Source organism: Arachis ipaensis, chromosome B4 (genome assembly GCF_059453495.1).
Source record: "Arachis ipaensis isolate K30076 ecotype BB chromosome B4, ASM5945349v1, whole genome shotgun sequence".
Taxonomy (NCBI): domain Eukaryota; kingdom Viridiplantae; phylum Streptophyta; class Magnoliopsida; order Fabales; family Fabaceae; genus Arachis; species Arachis ipaensis.
In genome coordinates, this window is record NC_142439.1 from 72,689,116 (window position 1) to 72,701,468 (window position 12,353).

A 12,353-nucleotide genomic window follows, 5' to 3' on the forward strand; every position below is an offset into this window, starting at 1 on the left:
TTAGAAGAAAATTTGATTTAAGAATTATATTATTTGATTTCGATTTATTACGAAAGGAGTCATGTTTTTAGTTCGATTTATCGAAAAAAGAATTATGTTTTCAGTTTTATTTACAAAGAAAGGAATTTTGTTTTGAGTTTAATTTATTAAGAAAAGTATTATGTTTTGATTTTAACTTATTGAGATAAGGATTTTGTTTTGAGTTTGATTCATTAAGAAAATGATTATGTTCTGAGCTCAATTTCATATGAAAAGAACTATGTTTTGAGTTTGATTAAAGAATCTCATTTTTAGAGTTTTTGGTGAACTTATGGTATTTGAATTTGATTGGTGAAGAAAGATGATTTTGAGTCTTTGGAAAATTATTGAACTTGAGAATGAAGTTGAAAGTCAGCTTTATGCAATTATTTCAAATTTGAAAGTGATGCGTGAGTATCTTATACCCTTTTTCTAGTTATTTTTATATTATTTTAAGTTAGATTTTATTTACTTTTACTTGATTTTAGTGCAAAAATCACATTTGGATGCTACTTTGAGTTTTTCTTGTATTTTTATGGTTTTAGGTGAAATTTGGAGTAGTTTGGAGAAGCCTGGAGCAAAGGAAAGGAAAATGTTGGCAACACCCTCCTTCGGCACTTAACGCCCGCCTGGCATTTAGCGCCAGCAGGGGGCACAAGCTAGAGATGCACGCTTCCCCCCTTGGTGTTCAACGCCCATTCTTGAAGTTGAACGCCAGTAAGCAGCCCATTTCACACCTCTTTGGGCCTCCAAATGGATTTAGCACTTATTATTTTTATTTTATTTTCTTTTTGTAATTTTTATTCACAAATAATATCTTTTAGGTTTAGCATTTATTATTAGGTTAGTATTTAAAGGAAAAGATCACTTAGGTTTTGGATCTTCTTACTCCTACACTTTTCAGAACCCTGTTTTCTCTGTAAGTTATGAGCAACTAAACCTCTTGGTTAAGGTTAGGAGCTCTATTTATTTCTATGGATTAAGATTATTATTCTTCTATTTTAATATATGTTTGATTCAATTCTAAGGTGTTGTTTTCGTTCTTAATCTTATGAGACTAGGTGGAACGGGAGTATGACCCTTTCTCTACATGAGTTCTTGTGGTTCTCGGGAGAGTTATCTCGCTTGAACTACAGCTTGAGAACACGCATCCTAGACGGCTAATCACACAACCTGATGGGGATAAGCAACATCTATTCAGCCGGGATTGGGGTGATTAGGGCTTTTATGGTATAAACTAGTTTTCTGAACTTCATCTTCCGGTCTGAGTTGAATGACCACGGGAGTGGCATTTTATAAGGATTAGAGGAGATTAAATCACCAAGAGATTAGGGTTTAATCATTTACAGTTTTTCTTAGAATGAATCATTCATTATTAAAATAGTTAACAAGAAGTTTTAATCCGGAAAGATAAACATATCTCCGAGACCTTAACTATTGTCTTATATTGATTTTACACGAAACCCTTATCACTTTCTTTATTGCCTTGTTTTATGCATTTTCAACAACAACTCTCTTTTACTGTTTGCCTGACTAAGTCCAACAGGATAACCATTGCTTGACGGTCCGACAATTCTTGTGGGATCGACCCTCACTCACCCGAGGTATTACTTGGAGGACAGGTGCACTTGCCGGTTAAGTTGTGCGAGTTCTAATTTCACGCACCAGAGAGTTATGCTTTTGGGAATTCCAAACAGAATTGAAGAATGGATTATCGATGTTAATTTGAGACTTTTGATTTAGTGAAAACGAGTTTTATTGAATTGATCTGAATTATTGATGAGGGCTTATGAGTAGTAAATTGATTGAATATGAAATTGATTGAGAAAATGAATGAATATGCGAGTTGAGGTAGAGGATTCTGATGCGTTTGCATCTTTAGTTTTTTTTCTCTTAGAATTTCATTCGATAAACTAATTATTGCAAGTTAAACATTGATTTCTTGGTTAATTGAGCAATACTTTGAGTTAGTGTACATTTATTGATTTCAAGAATAACCATCAACAAAACCACTTCCAACCTCAACATCATTCCTTCAACCCCCATAAACACAATAGACACCATCTCAACCCTCAAAACCACTCTCACAAAAAACAACCACCCCTCACCCAACCATTTCAAGACTCTCAAGGGATCTCTAATCTTGGACTGGCCATGGAGAAACTCTCCCAAAATGCATTCACATTCATGCAAGAAACTAGAGGCTTCATTGAAGAAACAAAGTCTAACTTCCAGAATCTAGGTGCCTCAATTAGAAAGTTGGAAGAACAATAGGTCAAATTGCATAAAAATTGGTAAAACCCACAATGGCCTTCTAAGTGACACAATTCCAAACCCAAAGAAAGAATGCAAAGTTATTTATTTAAGAAGTGGAACGGTGGTGGAACAGGAGGACAAGGAGAAGACCAGTGACAAACAAGGGAAAGAAGTAAAAGGGGACACCAATAGTCAAGTGGAGCACGTGACCCCACCCTCTCAGGAACATATAATTCAAGCTTCAAAAGATGCATCAAGATAGAAGGTCTAAGTGTTAGAGTATAAGCCAAGAATTTCATATTATCAAAGGCTCCAAGGGAAAAATAAGGAGAAGTAATACTCCAAATTCTTGGAGATATTCAAGACACTGCACATCAACATTCCCTTCATAGAAGCACTTGAAAAAATGCCATTGAACGCTAAATTCATGAAGGACTTGTTGTCCAAGAAAAGATCTTTGAAGGGAGGCCAAACAGTGGTGATGACCAAAGAGTGTAGTGCAATTATTCAAAGGAACTTTTCAACAAAGAAAAAAAGATCCAGGGAGTTTTCAAATTCTCTGTACTATTGGCAATACCTGATGACAAAGCATCTTATACCCATTTTCATAGTATTTTCTTAGTGTTTTTGGTTATATTTTATTTATTTTTAGTATGTTTTAGTGCAAAATTTATCTTTTGGATCCTACTTTGAGTTTTTGTGTTATTTCTATGATTTTAGGTAATTTTTGGGTGAATTTGGCAGAATCTTGTTTAGATATGAAGGAAGGATAGCAGATGCCGTCAATCCTGACCTTTGTGCATTCCAACGAGCATATCTTGCGCTACAGAGGTCTAATTGACGTGGTCTCAACAGCTTTGAAAAGATAACTTCCAAAGAATTCCAGCAATATGTAATAGTCTATACTTCTTTTTTAGAACAATTGCCAAAACTGGTGTTGAACGTCCGTATTGGGAGTTCAACACCCAAGAAGGACCAACCTAGCCAGGGAGCAGAAGACAACGAGATCACCCATGTCATGGGCGTTCATCCCTCCTACATCGCAATCTATCTGGGCTAATTAGATACGTGACATATAATCTAGTTAGCTTTGGGGTAATTGAGGTTTCTGTGGTGCTAAACTAGTTTTCTGAACTTCACCCTTTGATTCGAAAGATCTGACCTTTTCTGTGGCGTTTTGAGTAGGATTGGAGGAGATTAATTCGCTAGGGAAATAGGTTTTAATCACTTATGGTTTGCCATAGAATGAATCATTCATTGTTAAAATAGTTGGCAAGAAATATTAATTCGGAAAGGTAATTATCTCTGAGACCTTAGCTGTTCGTTCATTATTGTTTCTACACCAATTCTTTACTGCTTTCTTTATTATTGTTTTATGCAAATTCAACAATCAACAACCCTTTCTCTGATTACCTAACTAAGACCTACAGGATAACTATTGCTTGTTCAGTCCAACAATCCTTGTGGGATCGACCCTCACTCACCTGAGGTACTACTTGGACGATCCGGTGCACTTGCCGATGAAGTTGTGTGAGTTCTAATTTTACGCACCAATACCACCTTTGAGAGAGTATCATGTGATTTGGAGGCAAGTATTAATTTGATGCCCTAATCTGTGATGAAGAGGCTATAAATTCAAGAATTGAATCCCACAAAATTAGCTCTACAACTGGCAGACAAATCAATGAAGCTTGCATATAAGATAGTTGAAAATGTCTTAATTAAAGTGGGAAAATTCTTCTTTCCAGTGAAGTTTGTTATTCTTGACATGGTGGAAGATGAGAATTTCCATTATTTTAGGAAGACCTTTCCTAGTCAGTAGGAGAGCCCTCATTGATGTTAAAAAAGGTGAATTAATATTAAGGGTGCATGAGGAACATTTAGTTTTTCATGTTTTAAAGAGCATGCATCACTTAAGTGATCAAGAGGACTGTAAGAAGGTTGAAGCCAAGGATCTAAACTTGAAGGAAACACCTAATAAATCACTTCCAGGAACTTCTTTTCCATGCTTGGGAAGAAAAGAAGAGAAAAAGAAGGTGCAGCAAGTTGAAAACTCAATTGAAACTAACAAGAGCTTGCAACCAAAGCCTCCCTTTGCAATCAACAAACCCCCTGGCATCAAACCTAAGTTTGATATTGAGTGTGCATCAAATAAGGAGGAAGCTCCCAAGAAGAAAATGTCTAGAGAGTGGAGGAACAAGAAAATTTCTACTGAAGACTTCTCACAAGGGGAGAAAGTGGTGCTATCTCACCATCCATTACTGCTATATACAATGAAAAACATCCTATCTCTTGAGCATATTGAGCTATTACATGAAAACATAGTGAGAAAATTCAAAGTGAGAGGGGAAGAGCTGAAGCATTATGATCACCTTCTACCTTAGCAAGGAACCACTGTCAAGCTAGTAATGTTAAAGAAGCGCTTGTTGGGAAGCGACACAACATTTGATATTTTCTTTTCATTTTTGTTTTGCCTTTTGTTTAAGGTTGTGTATGTGTTTCATGGATAAAGTTTGGTGTGTGATAAACCCCAATTTTGTGGTTTATCTTGTGCTTAATTTAGGGGATTTTATCACCTTTTTCTCACATTTATTCAATGAAATAGCATGATTTTGTAATTCTCTCTTAATTTGTGCTTAAGTGTAAAAACATGCTTTTTAGGCCCTTAAATTGGTGATTTTAATTCACTTTAATTCCATTCGATGCCTTGATGTGTTTGTTGAGTGATTTCAGGTTCATAAGGCAAGTATTGGATGGAAGAAGTGAAGAGAAAGGCATGCAAAGTGGAGAATTCATGAAGAAATGAGCTTTTGGAGAATTGAGGGCCACGCGCACACGTCATTCACCCGTACGCGTGAGTAGGAGTTTTGGCCAGCGACGCTGGTGTACGAAATTGTAATCCCTGGTAATGGCTCCAAAAACTTGGTGCTCTAATCTTAATTCATAATTTGTCACAACTTCGATACAACTAACCAGCAAGTGCACCGGGTCATCCAAGTAATAAACCTTACGTGAGTAAGGGTCGATTCCACGGAGATTGTCGGCTTGAAGCAAGCTATGGTCACCTTGTAAATCTCAGTCAGGCGGATATTATGGTTATGGAGTTTTCGAATAATAATAATAACTAAACAGAAAATAAAGATAGAGATACTTATGTAATTCATTGGTGAGAATTTCAGATAAGCGTATAAAGATGCTTTCGTTCCTCTGAACCTCTGCTTTCCTGCTGTCTTCATCCAATCAAGCCTACTCCTTTCCATGGCAAGCTGTATGTTAGGCATCACCATTGTCAATGGCTACATCCTGTCCTCTCAGTGAAAATGGTCCAATGCGCTGTCACTGCATGGTTAATCATCTGTCGATTCTCGATCATACTGGAATAGGATCCATTGATCCTTTTGCGTCTGTCACTACGCCCAGCACTCGCGAGTTTGAAGCTCGTCACAGCCATCCCTTCCAGATCCTACTCGGAATACCACAGACAAGGTTTAGACTTTCCGGATCTCAGGAATGGCCATCCATGGGTTCTAACTTATACCACGAAGATTCTGATTAAGGAATCCAAGAGATACTCATTCAATCTAAGGTAGAACGGAAGTGGTTGTCAGGCACGTGTTCATAGGGAATGATGATGACTGTCACGATCATCACGTTCATGTTGAAGTGTGAATGGATATCTTAGAAGCGGAATAAGTTGAATTGAATAGAAAAATAGTAGTACTTTGTATTAATTCATGAGGAACAGCAGAGCTCCACACCTTAATCTATGGTGTGTAGAAACTCTACCATTGAAAATACATAAGTGATGAAGGTTCAGGCATGGCCGAATGGCCAGCCCCCAAACGTGATCAATATGATCCAAAGTTGAACTAAAAATCATAAGATGTCCCTTACAATAGTAAAAAAAAAGTCCTATTTATACTAAACTAGCTACTAGGGTTTACAAAAGTAAGTAATTGATGCATAAATCCACTTCCGGGGCCCACATGGTGTGTGCTTGGGCTGAGCTTGAAGTTTACACGTGCAGAGGCTTCTTTTGGAGTTGAACGCCAAGTTGTAACGTGTTTTTGGTGTTCAACTCTGGTTTGTGACGTGTTTCTGGCGTTTAACTCCAGACTGCAGCATAGAACTGGCGTTCAATACCTTTTTGCGTCATCTAAACTCGGCCAAAGTATGGACTATTATATATTTCTGGAAAGCCCTGGATGTCTACTTTCCAACGCAATTGGAAGCGGGCCATTTTGAGTTCTGTAGCTCCAGAAAATCCACTTTGAGTGCAGGGAGGTCAGAATCCAACATCATCAGCAGTCCTTCTTCTACCTCTGAATCTGATTTTTGCTCAAGTCCCTCAATTTCAGCCAGAAAATACCTGAAATCACAGAAAAACACACAAACTCATAGTAAAGTCCAGAAATGTGAAGTTAACATAAAAACTAATAAAAAACATCCCTAAAAGTAACTAGATCCTACTAAAAACATACTAAAAACAATGCCAAAAAGCGTATAAATTATCTGCTCATCACAACACCAAACTTAAATTGTTGCTTGTCCCCAAGCAACTGAAAATCAAATTGGATAAAAAGAAGAGAATATACTATAAATTCCAAACTATCAATGAAACATAGCTCCAATCAGATGAGCGGGACTTGTAGCTTTTTGCCTCTTGAATAGTTTTGGCATCTCACTTTATCCATTGAGGTTCAGAATGATTGGCATCTATAGGAACTCAAAGTTCAGATAGTGTTATTGATTCTCCTAGTTCAGTATGTTGATTCTTGAACACAGCTACTTTATGAGTCTTGGCCGTGGCCCTAAGCACTTTGTTTTCCAGTATTACCACCGGATACATAAATGCCACAGACACATAACTGGGTGAACTTTTTCAGATTGTGACTCAGCTTTGCTAAAGTCCCCAATTAGAGGTGTCCAGGATTCTTAAGCACACTCTTCTTTTGCTTTGGACCTTGACTTTAACCGCTCAGTCTCAAGTTTTCACTTGACACCTTCACGCGACAAGCACATGGTTAGGGACAGCTTGGTTTAGCCGCTTAGGCCGGGATTTTATTCCTTTAGGCCCTCCTATCCACTGATGCTCAAAGCCTTGGGATCTTTTTTATTTACCCTTGCCTTTTGGTTTTAAGGGTTATTAGCTTTTTGCTCTTGCCTTTTGGTTTTAAGAGCTTTTGGCTTTTTCTGCTTGCTTTTTCTTTTTTTTTTTTCTTTTTCTCTTTTCGCCATTTTTTTTCTGCAAGCTTTGTATTCACTGCCTTTTCTTGCTTCAAGAATCATTTTTATGATTTTTCAGATTATCAGATAACATGTCTCCTTGTCATCATTCTTTCAAGAGCCAACATATTTAACATTCTAAAACACCAACTTCAAAAGACATATGCACTGTTCAAGCATTCATTCGGAAAACAAAAAGTATTGTCTCCACATCAATATAATTAAACTAAGTTCAAGGATAAATTCGAAACTCATGTACTTCTTGTTCTTTTGAATTAAAAACATTTTTCATTTAAGAGGGGTGATGGATTCATAGGACATTCATAACTTTAAGACAAGGTTACTAAAGACTAATGATCATGTAATAAGACACTAACATAGATAAGCACTTAACATTAAGAAAACGAAAAACAGAAAATTTGAGAATAAGGAATGAGTCCACCTTAGTGATGGTGGCATTTTCTTCTTGAGGAACAAATGATGTCCTTGAGCTCTTCTATGTCTCTTCCTTGTCTTTGTTGCTCCTCCCTCATAGCTCTTTGATCTTCTCTAATTTCATGGAGGATGATTGAGTGCTCTTGATGTTCCACCCTTAGTTGTCCCATGTTGGAACTCAGTTCTCCTAGGAAGGTGTTGATTTACTCCCAAAAGTTCTATGGAGGAAAGTGCATCCCTTGAGGCATCTCAGGGATTTCTTGGTGATGAGCTTGTTCATGCGTCTCTTGAGATCCATGAATAGGCTCTCTTGTTTGCTCCATCCTTTTCTTAGTGATGGGCTTGTCCTCATCAATGAGGATATCTCCTTCTATGTCAATCCCAGCCGAATTGCATAGATGGCAAATGAGGTGAGGAAAGGCTAACCTTGCCACTGTGGAGGTCTTGTTAGCCACCTTTTAGAGTTCTTGAGGTATAATCTCATGAACCTCCACCTCTTCTCCAATCATGATGCTATGGATCATGATGGCCCGGTCTATAGTAACTTCAAACCGGTTGCTAGTGGGAATGATTGAGTGTTGAATAAACTCCAACCATCCTCTAGCTACAGGCTTAAGGTCCAGTCTTCTCAGTTGAACCAGTTTGCCTTTTGAGTCAATCTTCCATTGAGCTCCTTCCACACATATGTCCATGAGGACTAGGTCCAACCTTTGATCAAAGTTGACTCTCCTTGTGTAGGGGCGTGCGTTCTCTTCCATTATTGGCAAGTTGAACGCCAACCTCACATTTTCCGGACTAAAATCTAATTAATTTCCCCGAACCATGGTGAGATAATTCTTTGGGTTCGGGTTCTTACTTTAATCATGGTTCCTAGTGATCCATGCATTAGCATAGAACTCTTGAACCATTAGAATTCCGACTTGTTGGATGGGGTTTGTTAGAACTTCCCAACCTCTTCTTTGGATCTCATGTCGGATCTCCGAATACTCATTTTTCTTGAGTTTGAAAGGGACCTCGGGGATCACCTTCTTCTTGGCCATAACATCATAGAAGTGGTCTTGATGGACTTTGGAGATGAATCTTTCCATCTCCCATGACTCGGAGGTGGAAGCTTTTGTCTTCCCTTTCCCTTTTCTAGAGGATTCTCCGGTCTTAGGTGCCATCAATGGTAATGGAAAAACAAAAAGCTTTATGCTTTTACCACACCAAACTTAGAATATTGCTCGCCCTCGAGCAAGAGAAGAAAGAAAAGAAGAAGAAGAAGAATAAGAAGAAGAAATGGAAGAGAGGGAGAGAGGGGTTGTGTTTCGGCCAAGAAGGGGATGAGAGGGTTTTGTTGTGTGAAAATGAAGAAGAATGGAGGGGTTTATATAGTAGAGGGAGAGGAGTTAGGTTCGGCCATATGGGGTGGGTTTGGGTGGGAAAGTGATTTTGAATTTTGAAGGTAGGTGGGGTTTATGAGGTAGGTTTATAGGGAAGGGTGGATGGTTGTGAGTGGTGAATGGGTAATAGGGAAGAGAGCTTGAGGTGATTGGTGAAGGGTTTTGGGGAAGGGTGTTTATTGTGAAGAGAGGATGAACATTGAGAAGAGGGAAGAATATGAGTGGAGGTAGGTGGGGATTCTGTGGGGTCCACAGATGCTGAGATGATCCTGTGGGGTCCACAGATCCTGAGGTGTCAAGGATTTACATCCCTGCACCATTGAGGCATGTAAAATGCCTTTGCATGCAATTCTGGCGTTCAGCGCCAGCTTTCCTCAGTGTGCATTCCTGGCGTCTGAACGCCAGGATGCTGCTTGTTTTGGGCGTTCAACGCCAGATCCATGCTCTTTTCTGGCGTTGAACGCCAGCCAGATGCTCCTTACTGGCGTTTAAACGCCAGTAAGCCCTTCCTCCAGGGTGTGATTTTTCTTCTGCTATTTTTGATTCTGTTTTTGATTTTTCTATTTATTTTGTGACTCCACATGATCATGAACCTAATAAAATATGAAAGAACAACAAAAATAAAAATAAAATTAGATAAATAAAGATTGGGTTGCCTCCCAACAAGCGCTTCTTTAATGTCAATAGCTTGACAGTGGGCTCTCATGGAGCCACACAGGTGATCAGGTCAATTTTATAGACTCCCAACACCAAACTTAGAGTTTGGATATGGGAGTTCAACACCAAACTTAGAGTTTGGCTGAGGCCTCTCAACACCAAACTTAAAGTTTGATTGTGGGGGCTTTATTTGACACTGTACTGAGAGAAGCTTATCGTGCCTCTTTTCCATGTTTACAGGATGATAACCTTGTGCTTTAAACACAAGGGAGTCCCCATTCAATTGAAGGACTAATTTACCTCTGTCTACATCAATCACAGCTCTTGCTGTGGCTAGGAAGGGTCTTCCAAGGATGATGGATTCATCCTCATCCTTCCCAGTGTCTAAGATTATGAAATCAGCAGGGATGTAAAAGCCTTCAACATTTACCATCACGTCCTCTACTTGTCCATAAGCTTGTTTTCTGGAGTTGTCTGCCATTTCTAATGAGATTCTGGCAGCTTGCACCTCAAAGATTCCAGTTTCTCCATTACAGAGAGTGGCATGAGGTTTATCCCTGACCCAAGGTCACATAGAGCCTTCTCAAAGGTCATGGAACCTATGGTACAAGGTATTAAGAACTTTCCAGGATCCTGTTTCTTTTGAGGCAATCTCAGTTGATCCAGATCACTTAGTTCACTGGTGAGCAAGGGAGGTTCTTCTTCCCAAGTCTCATTACCAAATAATTTAGCATTTAGCTTCATGATTGCACCAAGGTACTTGGCAACTTGCTCTTCAGTAACATCCTCATTCTCTTCAGAAGAGGAGTACTCATCAGAGCTCATGAAGGGCATAAGGAGGTTCAATGGAATCCCTATGGTCTCTAGATGAGCCTCAGATTCCTTTGGTTCCTCAAAGGGAAACTCCTTGTTGATCACTGGACGTCCCAGGAGGTCTTCCTTCTTGGGATTCACGTCTTCCCCTTCCTCCTTGGATTCGGCCATGATTGTTATATCAATGGCCTTGCACTCTCTCTTTGGATTCTCTTCTGTATTGCTTGGGAGAGTACTAGGAGGAGTTTCACTGATCTTCTTACTCACCTGGCCCACTTGTGCTTCCAAATTTCTAATGGAAGACCTTGTTTCATTCATGAAACTCACAGTGGCCTTAGATAGATCAGAGACTAAATTTTTCTAAGCTAGATGAATTCTGCTCATAATTCTCCGTCTGTTGCTGAGTGGATGATGGAAAAGGTTTACTATTGTTAAACCTGTTTCTTCCACCATTGTTAAAGCCTTGTTGAGGCTTTTGTTGATCCTTCCATGAGAAATTTGGATGATTTCTCCATGAGGGATTATAGGTGTTTCCATAAGGTTCACCCATGTAATTCACCTCTGCTATTGCAGGGTTCTCAGGATCATAAGCTTCTTCTTCAGAAGATGCCTCTTGAGTATTGTTGGATGCAGCTTGCATTCCATTCAGACTCTGAGAAATCATATTGACTTGCTGAGTTAATATTTTATTCTGAGCCAATATGGCATTCAGAGTATCAATTTCAAGAACTCCCTTCTTCTGAGGCGTCCCATTACTCATAGGATTCCTCTCAGAAGTGTACATGAACTGGTTATTAGCAACCATGTCAATGAGTTCTTGAGCTTCTGCAGGCGTTTTCTTTAGGTGAATGGATCCACCTACAGAAGTATCCAATGACATCTTAGCTAATTCAGACAGACCATCATCGAATATCTCCAGAATGGTCCATTCTGAAAGCATGTCAGAAGGACACTTTTTGGTCAGTTGCTTGTATCTCTCCCAAGCTTCATAGAGGGATTCACCTTCCTTCTGTCTGAAGGTTTGAACATCCACTTTAAGCTTACTGAGCTTTTGAGGAGGAAAGAACTTGGCTAAGAAAGCCGTGACCAGCTTATCCCAAGAGTTCAGGCTATCTTTAGGTTGAGAATCCAACCATATTCTAGCTCTGTCTCTTACAGCAAATGGGAAAAGCATGAGCCTGTAGACTTCAGGATCTACTCCATTAGTCTTAACAGTATCACATATCTGCAAGAATTCAGTTAAGAACTAAAAAGGATCTTCAGATGGAAGTCCATGAAACTTGCAGTTCTGCTGCATCAGAGAAACTAATTGAGGTTTCAGCTCAAAGTTGTTTGCTTCAATGGCAGGGATGGAGATGCTTCTTCCATGTAAATTGGAATTAGGTGCAGTAAAGTCACCAAGCATCCTTCTTGCATTATTATTATTTTCGGCTGCCATCTCCTCTTCTTGTTCGAAAATTCCTGTAAGGTTGTCTCTGGATTGTTGTATTTTAACTTCTCTTAGTTTCCTTTTCAGAGTCCTTTCAGGTTCAGTATCTGCTTCAACAAGAATGTTCTTGTCCTTGC

General features: G+C 39.0%; 1 non-coding gene across 1 annotated transcript; it reads left to right on the forward strand.

Moving 5' to 3' along the window:
* Positions 1 to 11,721: 11,721 nt before the first annotated feature.
* On the forward strand, positions 11,722 to 11,829 carry LOC148567905 (small nucleolar RNA R71). Its single transcript, XR_015882238.1, has one exon. It is a non-coding gene; the product is annotated as a small nucleolar RNA R71 (small nucleolar RNA).
* Positions 11,830 to 12,353: the final 524 nt, after the last annotated feature.